Source organism: Malaclemys terrapin, chromosome 3, assembly GCF_027887155.1.
Source record: "Malaclemys terrapin pileata isolate rMalTer1 chromosome 3, rMalTer1.hap1, whole genome shotgun sequence".
NCBI classification, from domain to species: domain Eukaryota; kingdom Metazoa; phylum Chordata; order Testudines; family Emydidae; genus Malaclemys; species Malaclemys terrapin.
The window spans coordinates 174,289,253-174,310,038 of NC_071507.1; positions in this window are offsets into that span (position 1 = coordinate 174,289,253).

Consider the following 20,786-nt stretch of genomic DNA (forward strand, 5'->3'; position numbering starts at 1 on the left):
ATTGTGCCTATTTCTCTCAGATGGGAACCTTGCTACCATGTTTCATTCCTTCACTGCAATGCACTCTATATGAGGTCACACCTGAAGTCCGCACGGTGACTTCAGCTGGTGAAGTAGACTACAGCCTACTTGGTAAGCAGTGTATCTCACAAGGAGTATTTCACATAAGTACTCTGTGAACTGTACCGGTTGCCTATCATTTTCTAGATGGAACTGTAGCTGGTGGATTTGACATACCCTCCCCCACAACTGGATAGGGCTAGGAAGGGAGTTGCAAACATATGGTGCTGTGTGTAAAGAAAGCACAGAGGCTAGTTAGTAAGAAGGACACTGCGGGGGCATCCCGATGAGCAATGTACACTAAGAAAGGAGGGTGTGGAGTGGAAGAGGAAAAGGAGACCAGAGTAGCATGGTAGAAGGGTGCTAAATGGTGAATGGCATTGAAGGCGAGAATGAGGAACTTGAATTAGATGCAGGAGACAATGGAGGAGCCAGCAGAGGAAATGTAGGAGAGAGTGAATGTGGGTGTAGAAGCAGGTAAGGAAAGTGATTTTTTTGCAGCAGAGTAGCATGATGCCTATCCATATATATACAACTGACAAGTGTCATAGCTGCTGAGTATTAACATGTAGTACAATGCACAACCAAGTGCACAAAAAAAATAAGTGTTTTACATTAATTTACTCAGTCTGACAGCAAGTAAAATCAGATGTTTCTGGAGGGGGGTAAAAACTATTGTTCACGGGAAGGAATAAACCGAGGCTGTATTTCTGGCGTTCTTTCATTCTAAAGTTCTTTACAGTCCATGGGAAACTATGAACATGCAAATTAGATTATTCATAGGATGTATGAGTGGATTTAGCAGTAACATGACACCACTATTATACTCTTAGCATACTTAATAAGTGGCTTTGCAACAGAACAAGCACTGTAAATTAGCTAACCATTATTATGTTTAATATCTGCAATGATGATAGTTGGGGAGAAATCCTGCAAGTTACTGACAGACTCTTCAATTTAAAGTGGTCCAGATTCCATTCTTCTTATTATTTATTTATAAAGGTAAAATTCATCCTGAAATTTGTTTGGGTGCCTATAAAGTATTTAATTATTAACATTAATATATCTAGTAATCTTACAAAAATCCAAAATCAAAGTTTAACACTTCTGATGTATTAGAGGGAAAAAATCTATAAAATAAGTGCCTTTATTTTAACCTCTCCTTGGGGAAGTGTGTTACATACAGATGTTTATGAACTAAGAATGATGTGTATAATCCTTTGATGCAGATATAACATCAAACTCATGAAGTCTCAAACTAATGTTAAAATCTTGCTGTTTTGATATGGTGTCTTTGATATGTGTGAAATGAGATTCATAAGACAAGGAACTGAGACAAGCAGTACTGATCAAAAAAGGGAAGAGACTGCAAAATGACAATAAAAGATAAGACTTCAGAAGACTCCAAACACTGTATACAATAAATGATACCTCCTGATAACTCATCACTTACTTTTCAAAAGTGTTTATGGGAAGAGGAGAAATATACTTTAATTATATATTGTTGTAGGAAAGCAAAATTGCATAGAGCATACACCACCTAATGGTAAATAGCAGTTAGCAATATTTATTTCAAATGAAAGATAGTGATTATAATACAAAGGCATTAGATTAATTCAAGATCACATGATAATCCATGTAAAATGTACATTTGGGATGTCTATGCACATCAGAATTAACATGATTTACTCCAGTAGTGGTTATACATTGGATTTATACAGGTGTAACTGAGAGGAGAGTATGACCCCAGGTTGTCAAAAGTGGCTGTTACCATAGTCCAGTGGGTGAAGTTAGTATAACACAGAATTATTTAAAATGCAAGGCAGGTGGTTTCACACTATAACAGGGAATTAATTAGAGGCCTGATCCTTTAATTGTTCCCCAGGCAAAACTCCCAGTGAAGTCAAGACTGTTATAATGACCTCAGAATTTTGCCTGAGTAAAGGATTGGGCCCTGAGGCGTCTGACTTTTGGATGAGATATTAAACTGAGGTTGTGAATGTGCAGTCCTTAATGATCCACAATTTTTTTTCCAAAAGAAGAGTTGTTAGCCCCAAAGTCCTATCCAAATTTCAGTTACATTCCATTTTCGCAACATAAATTGATCTTGAACATTAAATGAATGATTTATTTCCATGTGTTTGTGTGTCGGGGAGTGGGGGGAAAGGATAGTTGCATGTGGTTAAAATAGCTGATTTGTTTCACAACATAGGCTGCATTTCAGTGGGGTGAAGTGATTCTTATGTGTGTGTGCGCTGATACACATGCGCTACATCTATAGTGGGAGTTTTAATGTAAGATGAAAAGCACAGCATACATGTAGGATGCTATTGCTAGTGCAAGTGAGGCACTCAAGGTAATGCAGTTCCACTGTCTCATTCTTAAATAGTAATTCTAAGTAATGTCTGGCAGGACTTCCTGTGGATTGGAAGTCAAAGAACAAGGGATCACAGCTGGGTGTGCAGAAATCAAAGTGGATTAAAATTAGGCATACCCAGGGCCGGCTCCAGGCACCAGCTTAACAAGCAGGTGCTTGGGGCGGCCAAGGGAGAGGGGCAGCACCTGCGGCAATTCGGGGGCAGCAGGTCCCTCACTCCCTCTAGGAGCGAAGGACCTGCCGCTGAACTGCCGCCACCAATCGTGGCTTTTTTTTTTTTTTTTTTTTTTTGCTTGGGGCGGCAGAAATGCTGGAGCCGGCCCTGGGCATACCTACCAAGTCTCCGAGATTCACTGGGTGCACTTTAACTGTGCCTCAAGTACCAAAGTCCCCTTAGAGAAAATCTCTGTTCTTTGCATGGACTCAGCTAGTTATTTTTCTCTCCCAACAATTCTGCTGCCCTGATGGGTAATCCAACATTTAAAAGCAGATTGACTAGGATAACAACAATCAGGTGTAATTTCCTGCAGGCACAGACCAACAATCTGAAAAGACATTTTTGCTGGATTTTTTTTTTTGTTTGTTTTAATTACTGGGCATTTTCTCCTCTCTGACAAATGCAAAATCCTCCGTACAATAAAAACAAAATTCTTCCCCATGTAAAGCACATGGGGTGTTGCTTATGTACTATAGCTGTATTGTATAGGCAAAGCACAGAGGAGGAAGTGGTGCTCTTGATTTAGTCCAGCATGTTCATTTGTTTTTCAGAGGATCTTTGTTTTACACTCTCATCACTTATTTGAGGGTTATCTAAGTGCACATGACTGAGTTAAGTATCAGAGGGGTATCCGTGTTAATCTGGATCTGTAAACAGCAACAAAGGGCTGGTCCACACTAACCCCCCCAGTTCGAACTAAGATACGCAACTTCAGCTACGTGAATAATGTAGCTGACGTTGAAGTATCTTAGTTCGAACTACACTACAAGGTACTTACTGCGGGTCCACACGCGGCAGGCAGGCTCCCCCGTCGACTCCGCGTACTCCTCTCGTGGAGCAGGAGTACCGGTGTCGACGGCGAGCACTTCCGGGATCTATTTATCGCGTCTAGACAAGACGCGATAAATCGATCCCAGAAGATCGATTGCTTACCGCCAAACCCGGAGATAAGTATAGACGTACCCAAAGAGTCCTGTGGCACCTTATACACTAACAGACATATTGGAGCATAAGCTTTGACTAAGTGGCTATTCACCCACAAAAGCTTATGCTCCAATACATCTGTTAGTCTATAAGGTGCCACAGGACTCTTTGTTGCATGACTGAGATAGTATTTTTTAAGAATTGTGACATGTTTAAAGTGTATGTTATCTTGAGACTTTCCTGAGCTAGAGACCTGTCCTAGAGCTCATTGTACAAAGAGGAATCTCTTCACCCGAATATAGGGTTACCATACATCCGGGTTTCCCTGGACATGTCCGGCTTTTTGATCTTTAAATAGCCGTCCGGGGGGCAATTTGTAAACATCTAAAAATGTCCGGGATTTCCCCCTGGACGGCTATTTAAAGACCAAAAAGTGGCTGACAGCGGGGCCGGGCTGGACTGAGCCACTCGGATTGGGGACTCTCCGGCAGCCAAAGCCCCTCCCCCGCTATCCTCCTCCCCTGCAGCTTCAGATCGCCTTGCCAGCAGCGCTGGGCGGGGCTGGGCACTCAGCCAGACACGCTGCTCTAAGCTGAATGTACATGGGGAAGTCAACTGCAACCTTGCAAAGGTCAGGTAAATCACTCCCTTTCCCCCTCCCCTTGGAGCAAGAGGTGAGTGCATGCATGTGGGATGTTCCTGGGATGGTGCAGCTTTTTAATGCAAAGACCCTTATTCAGAGCCCTGCCTAAGGGCACAATCTATCTCTAATGACCAAGTGCTGTGATCAGTGCAAAACACCAACCTAGACTTTGCTTTACAAATAAATGAATTCTAGCATAAAGGAGCTGAAGGAGCACTGTGATTGGCAGCATATAAGAGCACAGATAATGCAGTTTTTCCACTAATCACAATTTTATTGCCAGTCTTGCTATGTTTGGTGTTTTTCTCAAAGTCCCAGTTTCTGAAATTATAGGATTATGTGACAATCTCAGCTTTTTTTTTTTTTTTTAAACGCAAGTTTTTAGCTTTCATAGTTGTGGGGGCCGGGGAGTTGGAGAAGGAGCATGGGATCCCTGGGGGCAGTCAGGGGACAGGGAGCAGGGAGGAGGTTGGATGGTCGGGGCAGGGACCGGGGGGGGGAGGGGGTTGGATGGGTTGGGGGTTCTGGGGGGGGCTGTCAGGGGACAGGGGTGTGGAGAGGGGTTGGGGCAGTCAAGGGACAGGGCCCGGGGGCGTTAGATGGGTTGGGGGTTCAGGGGGCATTCAGGAACAGGGAGTAGTTGGATAGGTGTGGGAGTCCCAGGGATCTGGCGGGCGTGTGGATAGGAGTCAGAACAGTCAGGGGACAGGTAGGGAGCGGGATCCTAGGGGGGCAGTTAGGGTGGGGGTAGCCTCAGGAGGGGGCAGTTGGGGACAAGGAGAAGGGAGACTTAGATAGGGGGTGGGGTCCCGGAGGACAGTTAGGGGCAGGGGTCCCAGGAGGGGGTGATCTGGGGACAAGGAGTGGGGGGGGAAGAGTTGGATGGGTTGGGGGTTCTGTGGGGGGCAGTCAGGGGGCGGGAAGTGGGAGGGAGTGGCTACGGGGCGGGGCTACCCCCCGTGGAGTGTCCTCTTTTTTGAAAGTTCAAATATGGTAACCCTACCCTACCCTAATACTGCAAAACACCCATGTCTAGCCCAGTGGTGTTGTCCAAACTCCCCTCAATTAGTGGTTGGCTTTTGCCCTAAAGCCATAGGGTTTATATCTCTTATAAAAAAATCTTTTTAATTTATGTAGTGGAATCATAGATATTCTCATTATCTTTATAAATATTGAACTCCACTAAGCTCTTGTCCTCAGTGATTTAAACCCCTAAAGCACAATTTATTAGGGGGATATTCACCTTCTTCAAAACTATTGGTCAGTTAGCCTGCCTCCCTTTCACAGCATCCATCAGACTTCATAAGACATTGTGCTGGTTTGGTAGGGCAATACTTTGTTCCCAATTATATTCATTTTAACTATGCAGTTTAGTTGATTAGCAATTTTTTTACTTGTTTTTTGTGTATTCTTATTGAGGGGCCGTTTTTCAGTTCATAGTTATTATCGTTGTGTCTGCATCATACAGTATAAATTGCCAGAATCACATTAATTCAATTCTATGGTTCTTCTGACCTATAATACATTCAAAGTTTTGTCATGAGAAGAGCTGACACAGTACATTAAGGAATGATATTAGCCTTGTGGTGTTAAAATTAAACTCAAAAGTACATGGTTCCTTCATGTGTAATCTACTAAATTTTTAATGTTTCCCAGACAGTTTTGTTAAAACTTGATCCATTAAAAAGCAGTGTTACACAGGCTTATAATGCTAGTCTACTTGTTATGTTTATTACTTGCAGCTGGTCTATTTGAAGTTCCAATTAGTTAGAAAAAAATAACCTAGGATAAAAATGTTAAGATTAATAGTAGATAGATTAGCAATTTGCAATAATTATTCATTAGTAAAAGAGCAATATAAGTACCTTTGTTCTGCTTTTAAATAATACCAAACATTAATAAAATAGGGAGGACTTAACATCTGCCACTTCCCTACCATAATTAAGCTTTCTCAAAGGTGCTCTCTCACGTACTCCATCTTAGTGTGAACACAGATGCAAACTCTGGAGAAGATAAGTGTTTTGTTTTGATTTCTTAGTGCAATATTACCTTAAACAGCTGCTGTAACTTCTATATGGATTGTGTATTGCAGAGAAAGTGGTGCATGGGACAACATCCACTGAAATGTGGCCCAGTCTGAATAAATAAATAAATTAGGAACTGCTGTTTTATGGCCTCAGCAAACTTAAAATCAATGGGAGATTTTGCATTGATTTGAATGAACTTAGGGTGAGGTCTTTAAAGCATGCATTTAATTTCATTTATAATGGTGTAAACCAGAAGTAACTTTTTTCAAGTCAGTGACATTGAACTGGTGTAACAGCAGGGTAATGAAGTTCAGAATCAGGCCTACAATTCTTTAGAAATGCACTAGTTAATCATTAAACACAAACCCTATGTTTACATTAAAGCTAATGGGATTTAGGCTCCTAAGGGATAGATTCACAAAGGTACTTAGGCATTGCACTACTCAGTGACATCCTGGTCTCCTCCTCGGTATGGGAGGAGGAGAGGGAGGAAGCCTAATACATTAAGAAACTGATTACAGGTAATATCTCACCCTCAGATATGTTCCAATAAGCTTCTTTCACAGACTAAAAGAACAGGAGTACTTGTGGCACCTTAGAGACTAACAAATTTATTAGAGCATAAGCTTTCGTGGACTACAGCCCACTTCTGCTTATGCTCTACGAAAGCTTGTGCTCTAATAAATTTGTTAGTCTCTAAGTTGCCACAAGTACTCCTGTTCTTTTTGCGGATACAAACTAACACGGCTGCTACTCTGAAACCTATCACAGACTAGACTCCTTCCTCTAGTCTGGGTCCAATCCTTTCCCCTGGTACAGTCCCTGTTAGTTCCAGCAGACATCTCAGGTGGAACTAGGGGTTTTCTCATGACTGGCAGCCTCCCTTGTTCTGCACCACCCCCTTTTATAGCTTTGTCTCAAGGCAGGAATCTTTTGTCTCTCTGGGTCCCCACCCCTCCTTCTAAATGGAAAAGTACCAGATTTAAGATGGATTTCATTGTCAGGTGGCATGGTCACATGTCCTGTGAGACCCCAGCCTCCATTCTTCCTGGGCTGGCCCTCAGGTACACAGGAAAGTTTGCAAGTAAACCGAACGATTTACAGTGAACTGATTCTGAAGCACCCTTAATGGCTTCCACTTAATGTGTTTACATCACTAATACAAGTTTATATCTTATTCTCCTAACTCCAGACATAGAAATAATACATGCAAACAAAGAGGATGAACACACTCAGTAGAATATAAGTTTTGTAATGATACCTTGCAAGAGACCTTTTGCATAAAGCATATTCTAGCTACATCATATTCACATTCACAAACATATTTTCATAAAGCATATGGAGTGCAGCGTCACAGGCTATACTGGGTCAGACCAAAGGTTCATCTAGCCCAGTATTCTGTCTTCCAACAATGGCAAATGCCAGGTGCTGTAGAGGGAATGAGCAGAACAGGTAATCATCAAGTGATCCATCCCCTGTCACCCATTCCCAGCTTCTGGCAAACAGAGGCTAGGGACACCGGCCCTGCCCATCCTGGCTATCCTCCATGAATTTATCTAGTTCGTTTTTGAACTCTGTTATAATCTTGGCTTTCACAACATCCTCTGGCAAGGAGTTCCACAGGTTGACTGTGTGTTGTATGAAAAATACTTCCTTTTGTTTGTTTTAAATCTGCTGCCTATTAATTTAATTTGGTAACCTCTAGTTCTTGTGTTATGAGAAGGAGTAAATAACACTTCCTTATTTACTTTCTCCACATCAGTTATGATTTTATAAACCTCTATCATATCCCCCCTTAGTTGTCTCTTTTCCAGGCTGAAAAGTCCCAGTCTTATTAATCTCTCCTCATATGTTAGCCGTTCCATACCCCTAATAATTTTTGTTGCCCTTTTCTGAACCTTTTCCAATTCCAATAGATCTTTTTTGAGATGGGGCGACCACATCTGCATTCAGTGTTCAAGATGTGGGCATACCCTGGATTTATAGAGAAGCAATATGATATTTTCTGTCTTACTATCTATCCCTTTCTTCATGATTCCCAACATTATGTTCACTTTTTTGACTGCCGCTGCACATAGAGTGGATGTTTTCAGTCATCCACAATGACTTCAAGATCTCTTTCTTGAGTGGTAACAGCTAATTTAGACCCCATCACTTTACATGTATATTTGAAATTGTTTTCCAATGTGCATTACTTTACATTTATCAACATTGAATTTCATCTGCCATTTTGTTGCCTGGTAACCCAGTTTTGGGAGATCCTTTTGTAGCTCTTCACAGTCTGCCTGGGACTTTAACTATCTTGAGTAGTTTTGTATCATTTGCAAATTTTGCCTTTTCACTGGGGGACACCACTATTTACCTCTCTACATTGTAAAAACTGACCATTTATTCCTACCCTTTGTTTCCTATCTTTTAACCAGTTACCAATCCATGAGAGGACCTTCCCTCTTATCCCATGACAGCTTACTTTGCTTAAGAACCTTGTCAAAGGCTTTCTGAAAATCTAAATATGCTATGTCCACTGCATCCCCCTTTGTCCACATGCTTGTTGACCCCCTCAAAGACTTCTAGTAGATTGGTGAGGCATGATTTCACTTTACAAAAAACATGTTGACTCTTCCTCAACAAATTATGTTAATCTATGTGTCTGACAATTTTGTTCTTTATTATAGTTTCAGTCAGTTTGCCTGGTACTGAAGTCAAGCTTACCGGCCTGTAATTGCTGGGGTCACCTCTGGAGCCCTTTATAAAAGTTGGTGGCACATTAGCTATCCCTCATTTGGTACAGAAGCTAATTTAAATGATACGTTACAGTCTACAGTTAGTAGTCCTGCAATTTCACATTTGAATTCCTTCAGAATGCTTGGGTGAATACCATTTGGTCCTAGTGACTTACTACTGTTTAGTTTATCAATCTGTTCCAAAACCTCCTCTAATGACACCTCCATCTGGGACAGTTCTGCAGATTTGCCACCTAAAAAGAAGGGCTCGGGTTTGGGAATCTCCCTCATATCCTCAACTGTGAAGACCGATGCAAAGAATTCATTTAGTTTCTCCACAATGGCCTTATCATCCTTGAGTGCTCCTTTAGCATCTCGATCATCCAGTAGCCCCACTGGTTGTTTAGCAAGCTTCCTGCTTCTGATGTACTTAATGTTTTATTTATTTATTTATTGCTATTACTTTTTGAGAGTTTGGCTACCTGTTCTTCCAATTCTTTTTTGGCCTTCCTAATTACATTTTTACACTCCTTTCTATTTTCCTCAATAGGATTTAACTTCCACCTTTTAAAGGATGCCTTTTTGCCTCTCACTGGTTTTCTGACTTTGTTGTTTAGCCACAGTGGCTCTTTTTTGGTTCTAGTACAATATTTTTAATTTGGGGTATACATATAAGTTGAACCTCTATTATGGGGTCTCTTAAAAGTTTCCTGCAGCTTGCAGGGATTTTACTTTTGGCACTGTACCTTTTAATTTCTATTTAACTAACCTCTTCATTTTTGTGTAGTTCCCCTTTCTGAAATTAAATGCTACAGTGTTAGGCTGCTGTGGTGTTTTCCCTGCCACATGGATGTTAAATTTAATTATATTATGGTCATTATTACCAAGCAGTCCAGCTATATTCATCTCCTTGACTTGATCCTGTGCTCTGCTTAGGACTAAATCAAGAATTGCCTCTCCTCTTGTGGGTTCCAGGACTAGCTGCTCCATGAAGCAGTCATTTAAGGTGTCAAACATTATCTTTGCTTCCCTTCCTGAGGTGATACGTACCTAGTCACTATGGGAATAGTTGAAATCCCCCATTTTTACTGAGTATTTTATTTTTATAGCATCTCTTATCTCCCTGTGCATTTCACAGTCACTATCACCATCCTGGTCAGGTGGTCAGTAATATATCCCTACTGCTATATTTTTATTATTCAAGCATGGAATTACTGTCCATAGACATCCTGTGGTACAGTTTGGTTCATTTAAGATTTTTACTTCATTTGATTCTACGCTTTCTTTCACATATAGTGCCGCTCCCCCACCAGCACAACCTGTTCTGTCCATCAGATATATTTTGTACCCTGGTATTATCCCATTGGTTATCCTCATTCTACCAAGTTTCTGTGATGCCTATTATATCAATATCCTCATTTAATACGAGGCACTCTAGTTCACCCATCTTATTATTTAGACTTCTAGCATTGGTATATGAGCACTTTAAAAACTTGTCACTTTTTTAGCTGTCTCCCATTACATGATGTGATTGAATTAGACTTTTTTCATTTGACTGTTTCTCATCAGATCCTACCGGTATTTTATCATTTTCCATACTCTCCTCCTTACTAGGACATAGAGAATCTCCATTATTAGATCCTCCCCTAAGGGATGTCTCTGTCTGAACCAAGTGCTCCTCCACGCCTGTCAGCTTTCCCCCAGCCCTTAATTTAAAAACTGCTCTACTACCTTTTTAATTTTAAGTGCTAGCAATCTGGTTCCATTTTGGTTTCCTGTATAGACTCCCACTCTCCTAAAACTTTCCTAATAAATCTAAACCCCTCCTCCCTACACTATCGTCTCATCCATGCACTGAAACCCTGCAGTTCTGCCTGTCTAACCGGCCCTGTGCATGGAACTGGAAGCATTTCAGAGAATGCTACCATGGAGGTCCTGGACTTCAATCTCTTACCTAGTGGCCTAAATTTAGCCTCCAGGACATCTCTCCTATCCTTCCCTATGTCATTGGTACCTACATGTACCACGACCACCGTCTCCTCTCTAGCACTACGCATAAGTCTACCAAGAGGTCTCGAGAGATCTGCAACCTTCGTACCAGGCAGGCAAGTCACCATGAGGTTCTCCCGGTCATCGCAAACCCAGCTATCTATGTTTTTAATAATCAAATCACCCATTACTAATACCTGTTTCTTCCTAATAACTGGAGTTCCCTCCCCCGGAGAGGTATCCTCAATGTGAGAGGATACCACAACATCATCTGGAAGGAGAGTCCCAACTATGGGATCATTTCCCTCTGCTCCAGTTGGATGTTCTCCTTCCCTGAGACTTTCATCCTCCTCAGCAGCACAGAGGCTGTCAGACCAGGGGTGGGACCGTTCTACTGTGTCCCGGAAAGTCTCATCTATGTATAGTAACTCCTCACTTAAAGTCGTCTCGGTTAACGTTGTTTCATTGTTATGTTGCTGGTCAATTAAGGAACATGCTTGTTTAAAGTTGTGCAGTGCTCCCTTCTAATGTCATTTGGCAGCCGCCTGCTTTGTCCACTGCTTGCAGGAAGAGCAGCCCGTTGCAGCTAGCTGGTGGGGGCTTGTAACCAGAGTGGACCGGCAGCCCCCCTATCAGCTCCCCCTATCAGCTCCCCGCTCCCCTAAGTTCCCTGTGCTGCAGCTGCCCAGCAGGCTATCAAGGCAGTTCAGCTGTCCCTCCCCCCACTGCCAAGTGCTGCTCCTGCCCTCTGCCTTGGAGCTGCTCCCAGAGACTCCTGCTTGCTGTGGGGAAGTGGGGTGGGGGGAGATAATGTAAGGGTGTTCTCTTCCCCCAGTTCCTGCATCCCGCTTACCCCTTCTCCATATAGAGCAGGGAGGGGACATGGATGAAGAGAGACAGAGAGTTTGGGGCAGCAGCTGTTGTCTCAACTTCCTGATCCACTAAAAAAGAAAATGCACTTAAGAGTGGGTCAGCTTCCTTAAAGGAGCAGTGTACATCTTTCTCTCCCACACACACAAGGTGTGTGTCTGTCTCTGTCTGCTATGCTGTCTCCCCTCCCTTGTGTTCATGCTGCCTTATATGAGAGACTACATTAACAACAATGTGTTAACCCTTGAGGGCTCAGCCAACTGCTAGTTCATCATTTAGCAGCAAGGCATTCCCTAGGAAATATCTCTCCCTCTTCCACCCTCTGACTTCACCACCTCAACCAAGCTTCACAATCATCATAGCTGTTAACAGTATTAAATTGTTTGTTTAAAACGTATACTGTGTGTATATATCTATATAATATATAGTTTTTTGTCTGGTGGAAAAAATTTCTCTGGAACCTAACCTCCCCCCTATTTACATTAATTCTTATGGGGAAATTGGATTTGCTCAACATCATTTCACTTGAAGTAACATTTTTCAGGAATATAACTACAACGTTAAGCGAGGGGTTACTGTACCTCTCTGTCTCCCTTAGCTCCTTCAGCTCAGCCACCCTGGTCTCCAAAGCCCGTACATGGTCTCTGAGGGCCAGGAACAACTTGCATTGAATGCGCACATATGTCACCCGCCCATATGCTGCATTGGGTGCAAGAAACTGAGTAGCCCCCACTCTGTTGCAGGACCGCCCAGAGGTGGGGGCAAGTGGGGAAATTTGCCCCAGGGACTCCGCGAGCCCTGGCTGAGAATCCCTTTCCTCACACGGTGGCGCTCCGAGTTTGCGGCGGCGGCATTTCGGTGGCGGGGGGCCCTTCAGTCACTCCGGGTCTTCGGCAGCATTTCGGCGGCGGGTCCTTCAGTGCTGCCGAAGACGCGGAGCGACTGAAGGGCCCCCCACTGCCAAAATGCCGCCGCTGCCACCATAGACTTGGAGCACTGCCCGGAGAGTACAAGCTCCCCCGCTTTGCCCCAGGCCCCCTGAATCCTCTGGGCAGCCCTGCTCTGTTGCTGGACTTCTGCCTGCATTCTCTTTTAACTTCTGCAGCTCATTCCTTTGTTCTTGTTTTGTTTTTTTATCACAAAGGGGCATTGCTAGCTGGGATGAGGGCTTGGCCAGAGGCCTTGTATACCTGACAGAATCCGACATATTCGGCTGCCAGAAGCATTTCCCTCACCTTTTGCTATCAGGTGTGAACAGTGCAAGCATGTGTAATGACAGTCATCTTGGTCTTTTGCTAGGGGCTGAACCCAGGAAATCCAGAGCTAAAAGATGAGCCTCAGTTTTGTCAGTTCTTGTGATATTTATTGGGGGTTTTAAAGCCCCACCTCCTGGAAGCATGTGCTTTTGTTAGAATCTCAGCTGTCATTACAAAAAAAAAAACTTTTACAGAGAAAAGCCTGTAAATGTGAGTAACAAGCATGTGAAGGCTCTGAAACCAGAAGACAAAGAACCCACCATTTATTATTTTTGTGTTTAAAACAAAATGATTTGTCAATCATTATTGGGATGGGGGGGCAGATTCTTAAAGCAACTAGCACCTAAAGATGCAGATACGTGGCAAAGCTTTGCATCAGTAGAAACGATTGTATCATGCATGCTGTAGGCATTTTATGCTGTAGGCATTTTATGGTAAATTCAACTCTCACATTAAAGCTATGGCTATGCAACTCCTCAGGGAGAAATAAGAGTGGGGAGTACACTGGTGTTCTGCTGAGGGTGGCAGATTGTCTTGAGCAGTCTCTCCCTAAGTCAGGTCAGCCCTTTCTTGTGACGACAACAACCTCATTGTGGCCAATCACACCGAGGTGAGGGCAATCATCTGGGATGTAGGAGATGCAGGCCTGACTTCCCACTCTGCTGGATGAGGAGCAGGAAGTTGAATCCAGGTCTCCCAGGTGAATGCTCTAGCCACCAGGCTATTGAGTATTCTGGGGTGTCTCTCTCTTATTGGAGTAGTTCCACTTTGATACATAATTTAAATATTCATTTGCCAGGAAGAGTCAGAATGACTCTCTAACCAAGTGGTTACGATACTCACCTGAGTAGTGAGAGATTCAGGTTTAAGTCCCTGCTCCAATAAATATTTAATTCATTACAAATATTTATTTAAATTCAGGAGTCTAAATAAATAAATTAGGTTATGATGTAATATTTCCTCTCTTACTGATTAATGCTATCGAAGGGTACAAGTACTGAATATGTGATTTAACAGTCCATCCCTATTGGCTAAGCACATGTTTAACTTTAGGAACATGCTTAAGTCTCTGATTCTATGAAGTCCCATTGACAACAAAGGAACATACGCACATGCTTAACTTTAAGTATGTATTTAAGTGTTTGTTGAATCGGGAGGGGTTGGTTACCTGTTTTGGTGAATTGGAGTCTCAATACGGAGAAATAAGAAGAACAGGAGTACTTGTGGCACCTTAGAGACTAACAAATTTATTAGAGCATAAGCTTTCGTGGACTACAGCCCACTTCTTCGGATGCATATAGAATGGAACATATAATGAGGAGATATATATACACACATACAGAGAGAGCATAAACAGGTGGGAGTTGTCTTACCAACTCTGAGAGGCCAATTAATTAAGAAAAAAACAAAACAAAAAAACAAAAAAAAAAAAACAAAAAACTTTTGAAGTGATAATCAAGCTAGCCGAGTACAGACAGTGTGATAAGAAGTGTGAGAGTACTTACAAGGGGAGATAGTCAACGTTTGTAATGGCTCAGCCATTCCCAGTCCTTATTCAAACCGGAGTTGATTGTGTCTAGTTTGCATATCAATTCTAGCTCTGTAGTCTCTCTTTGGAGTCTGTTTTTGAAGTTTTTCTGTTGTAATATAGCCACCCGCAGGTCTGTCACTGAATGACCAGACAGGTTAAAGTGTTCTCCCACTGGTTTTTGAGTATTTTGATTCCTGATGTCAGATTTGTGTCCATTAATTCTTTTGCGTAGAGACTGTCCGGTTTGGCCAATGTACATGGCAGAGGGGCATTGCTGGCACATGATGGCATAGATCACATTGGTAGATGTGAAGGTGAACGAGCCCCTGATGGTATGGCTGATGTGATTAGGTCCTATGATGATGTCACTTGAATAGATATGTGGACAGAGTTGGCATCGGGGTTTGTTACAAGGATAGGTTCCTGGGTTAGTGGTTTTGTTCAGTGATGTGTGGTTGCTGGTGAGTATTTGCTTTAGGTTGGGGGGTTGTCTGTAAGCGAGGACAGGTCTGTCTCCCAAGATCTGTGAGAGTAAAGGATCATCTTTCAGGATAGGTTGTAGATCTCTGATGATGCGCTGGAGAGGTTTTAGTTGGGGGCTGAAGGTGACAGTTAGTGGTGTTCTGTTATTTTCTTTGTTGGGCCTGTCTTGTAGGAGGTGACTTCTGGGTACTCGTCTGGCTCTGTCAATCTGTTTTTTCACTTCAGCAGGTGGGTATTGTAGTTTTAAGAATGCTTGATAGAGATCTTGTAGGTGCTTGTCTCTATCCGAGGGATTGGAGCAAATGCGGTTATATCTTAGAGCTTGGCTGTAGACAATGGATCGTGTGGTGTGTCCTGGATGGAAGCTGGAGGCATGTAGGTAAGTGTAGCGGTCAGTAGGTTTCCGGTATAGGGTGGTATTGATGTGACCATCGCTTATTAGCACAGTAGTGTCCAGGAAATGGACCGCTTGTGTGGATTGATCTAGGCTGAGGTTGATGGTGGGATGGAAATTATTGAAATCATGGTGAAATTCCTCAAGGGCTTCTTTTCCATGGGTCCAGATGATGAAGATGTCATCAATGTAGCGCAAGTAGAGTAGGGGCGTTAGGGGACGAGAGCTAAGGAAGCGTTGTTCTAAGTCAGCCATAAAAATGTTGGCATATTGTGGGGCCATGCGGGTACCCATAGCAGTGCCGCTGACTTGAAGGTATATATTGTCCCCAAATGTGAAATAGTTGTGGGTGAGGACAAAATCACAAAGTTCAGCCACCAGGTTAGCTGTGACATTATCAGGGATACTGTTCCTGATAGCTTGTAGTCCATCTTTGTGTGGAATATTGGTGTAGAGGGCTTCTACGTCCATAGTGGCCAGGATGGTGTTTTCTGGAAGATCACCGATGGATTGTAGTTTCCTCAGGAAGTCAGTGGTGTCTCGAAGATAGCTGGGAGTGCTGGTAGCGTAGGGTCTTAGGACAGAGTCTACATAACCAGACAAGCCTGATGTTAGGGTGCCAATGCCTGAGATGATGGGGCGTCCAGGATATCCAGGTTTATGGATCTTGGGTAGCAAATAGAATACCCCTGGTCGGGGTTCTAGGCATGTGTCTGTACAGATTTGTTCCTGTGCTTTGTCAGGGAGTTTTTTTAGCAGATGGTGTAGTTTCTTTAGGTAATCCTCAGTGGGATCAGAGGATAATGCCCTGTAGAATGTGGTGTTAGAGAGCTGTCTAGCAGCCTCCTGGTCATATTCCAATTTATTCATGATGACGACAGCACCTCCTTTGTCAGCCTTTTTGATTATGATGTCAGGGTTGTTTCTGAGGCTGTAGATGGCGTTGTGTTCAGCATGGCTGAGGTTATGTGGCAAGTGATGTTGCTTTTCCACAATTTCAGCCTTTGCACGTCGACGGAAGCAATCTATGTAGAAATCCAGTCTGTTGTTTCGACCGTCCGGAGGAGTCCATGCAGAATCCTTTTTTTTGTAGTGCTGGTAGGGAGGATTCTGTGGGTTAGTATGCTGTTCAGAGGTATGTTGGAAATATTCTTTGAGTCGGAGACGTCGAAAGTAGGATTCTAGGTCACCGCAGAACTGTATCATATTCATGGGTCTGGAGGGACAAAAGGAGAGGCCCCGAGATAGGACAGAGATCAGAGATCTCGCATCATCAGAGATCTACAACCTATCCTGAAAGATGATCCTTTACTCTCACAGATCTTGGGAGACAGACCTGTCCTCGCTTACAGACAACCCCCCAACCTAAAGCAAATACTCACCAGCAACCACACATCACTGAACAAAACCACTAACCCAGGAACCTATCCTTGTAACAAACCCCGATGCCAACTCTGTCCACATATCTATTCAAGTGACATCATCATAGGACCTAATCACATCAGCCATACCATCAGGGGCTCGTTCACCTGCACATCTACCAATGTGATCTATGCCATCATGTGCCAGCAATGCCCCTCTGCCATGTACATTGGCCAAACCGGACAGTTTCTACGCAAAAGAATTAATGGACACAAATCTGACATCAGGAATCAAAATACTCAAAAACCAGTGGGAGAACACTTTAACCTGTCTGGTCATTCAGTGACAGACCTGCGGGTGGCTATATTACAACAGAAAAACTTCAAAAACAGACTCCAAAGAGAGACTACAGAGCTAGAATTGATATGCAAACTAGACACAATCAACTCCGGTTTGAATAAGGACTGGGAATGGCTGAGCCATTACAAACGTTGACTATCTCCCCTTGTAAGTACTCTCACACTTCTTATCACACTGTTTGTACTCGGCTAGCTTGATTATCACTTCAAAAGTTTTTTTTTTTTTTTTTCTTAATTAATTGGCCTCTCAGAGTTGGTAAGACAACTCCCACCTGTTTATGCTCTCTCTGTATGTGTGTATATATATCTCCTCATTATATGTTCCATTCTATATGCATCCGAAGAAGTGGGCTGTAGTCCACGAAAGCTTATGCTCTAATAAATTTGTTAGTCTCTAAGGTGCCACAAGTACTCCTGTTCTTCTTTTTGCGGATACAGACTAACACGGCTGTTACTCTGAATACGGAGAAATAGTATATGGTTGACTAGAATGGGTCAGAAACTCTGATACAATCATTTTTCATCCAAGAATGAAGTTCCTTTGATTTCAAAACACTCATGTTTTGGGTTTGTTTGTTTCTGAGTTTCTCGTTTCATTTTTTTAAATGTTGTATTACAATACAATATAAAATTTTAAAAAGCCAAAACAAAATGTTTCTGTCAACCTAAAATATTTTTTCTGGGACTTTCTTTTATGGATAACTTCTAAATGTACAGATATTGTACCTAATCAGAATGAAGACAAACATCAAAATCCTTCATGAAATGGAATTTCCATCCTCAGTTCTAGTTTTGACAGCTCATACATAGCAATTGCTTCTAGCAGAAGATCAGTTTTGATACCCACTATCACCTCTGTGAGCAGGTATCTGATCCAAAAATGAAATGTCACACTTGACTGCATGGGTCACATCAAATTACATTAGATCAGCAGCTGGCAGGATGGAGTGTTATACAACACTGAATGAAACCTAGAGAGAAGCACTCCTTTTTTAGCATTAGATTTGTGGTATTCCAATTTGAATAGCATCATGAATCATTTGAGCTGAGACGTTTCTGGAGCAGAGGCTCAAAGTAGTCAGCAAGCAGCCTGTCCATGGTGCCCAGTATCCACTGACTAGCAGATACTGACACTCTAGTGTTTGTTCACAGTTACAGTCATTTGAGAAATCCAGCATGTCTCCATACAGGTTTCATAGTCAATAATGATTCCCGCCTTCTACTAATGGCTACAAAAAAAAGTGTCACACAGGACCACGGATGAATAAGCATAACTTGTATCTAGTAACAGCCAGTGTGTTCTGAATTATACAAACCTAATAGACGTACATAGGACACTGCCTATCCAAAGCTGCTTCATTTTGAAGAGCATTCTGAAGAGCATTCACATATGCTAACATTCAAAATCTACACCCTAGAAACTGTGTGTATGGGTGTTTTTAGGAGGTCACCCATAATTCACAGGGCATAATCTGAGTTTAGAAATCACCAAAGTGGTGTACAGTGATTTATTACATTCAGTAGGGTGAAACAGATAAAGATAATGTTCCTGTCAGTGGAGAGCCATAAAACTCACTTTAAAAGCTTTTTGTAAAAGCTTTGGAGGAGAAAAACACTTAAATGCCATTTTATTCCCACCCTCCCCACTGCTACTACTTGGGTGAAGGTGTGGGGAGAGTGAGTGGGAGGGTGTTTGACTGTGAAGTGTTATCAGATTTGATTGTCTGTTTAGTCCTGGTGCTTTCTCCTAATGCACTGACTGCAGAACTGGTGATTTTTCATTTTCTAATATAAGTTTGTGGAGAAAAAATGAAGCAATGGGGGATGGCGCATCTCCTAGATGTGCACTCCAGAGGAGAGACTGCAAGGAGAATGAGCCTGATCCCATCAGGTGTTCAATGCTTGCTGCAAGGTGCTATGTGCTCTTTGCTTCAGTGAAAGTTGAGGGCTCTCAGCACCTTGCTGAATTGTAGAGTTTGTAATCTAGGGTTTAAATCCTATCTCACTCCCTTACACAGGCAAGGCCCTACGGAAGAAACGAGTCTTGTGTGAGTAAGGACTTCAGGATTTGGCTATATGAATGCTGCTTAAAAATCCTTAGTTCCTTTAATCTTTATGTCTCAACTTTATGCTATACAAAGGTGAGTAAACTTTATGATGTCCACTTTACCAATGGGTAAACTGAGGTGCAGCCTCAGCTAGTCCATGTTAGAGGCAAGAGCTAGAACATAAATCCTAGTTCTCTGCTCTAATCATTGAACCATGCTGGGCAAGGTAAATGGCCAAATAGCACTGTTGCATATACCAGTGTAAATGCAAAGTAGTATTTACAGTTGTGTGAATAGGATCTCCCTGTCTGGGGGACTATGCCTTATCTTCTGAATTGTTCCTTCATTTTCATTCTGCTGGCTGGGAGCTAAGCTACGATACAAAACTGACACTGTTGCACAGTTTCAGATGATCACACAAGGCCTCTTCCAAGTACCTTTTTCCACTCTGCAGTGGTATGAAAGACAATTTAATTTGTGAGTGTGAGATGGAGCAGGAGGGCAAAAGCAAGATTGAGCAATGTATTTATTTCCCCCAAACCATAGATGCTGACTCTGTGAGGGGTCCAGGACCCAAGCAGCCATTGAAAAAAATAGTGGGTGCTCAGGGCCTGTAGGGCCGGGTTAATCTTTTGTGTGACCTTGCTCCCCCTGCACTCCCTCCTGAGGGCCCGCCCCTGCTCGGACTCTTCTCCCCGCAAGGCCCCAGCCCCACTTGGCCTCTTCCCCTGAGGCCCCTACCACTCACCACACGGGGCGGGGGGGGGGAATGAGTGGGCAGAGAGGAGCACCTACTGGCAAAAACAGAAGTCAGTGCCTGTGCCCCAAACTATAATGCACATGGACATTTTCACTCTGACCTATTTAAAGAAGAAGTAAAATACATCATATGGCTCAGTGAGGCAAGGAGGGGTCATTTTTTTTACATATATATCCAAATTTTTGATTTTAACAACAAAAACCAAGTCATGATACTGGACTAAATGTGCTCTCCTACAGCTCCTCTGAAGTCAGTAGTTAGACAAGGGATGAATTTGATCCATTTTCCACAAAACAAGTACACAATTAAAAACATGACTCATTTGTGAGCATATGCATGGAGTATTTACACACATTATTAGTTGCTTTGTGTGTATGTGTGTATAGTGCATTGGTCAGTTTGAGTTACATGTCCCCCTCTGTGCCCAGTCCACAGAGGACGTGGATCTGTTACAGCTCTCAACCTGAGACCCTGGCTTACCTACAGGCTTATGTTTATAGCTCTGGGAATCTCTGGTCTGTTAGCCATCACATAAGTGGGGGCTTGTCTGGGATTTTAATTGTTGTAGGCCTCAGACGCTTGATAAGAGCTTCCTCTGTCCCAGGGATGTATGTTTCGGGTAAGTATGTATCATGTGTCCCCTCTCTATGTCCAATCCGTAGAGTAGGTGAGTCAGTTACAGCCTCTTGCTGCAGGGATTGACCAGGTAAAATTATGGTTTTTACCACCCTGGGAAAAACTAGTTAGTCACGGTTTAAGGCAT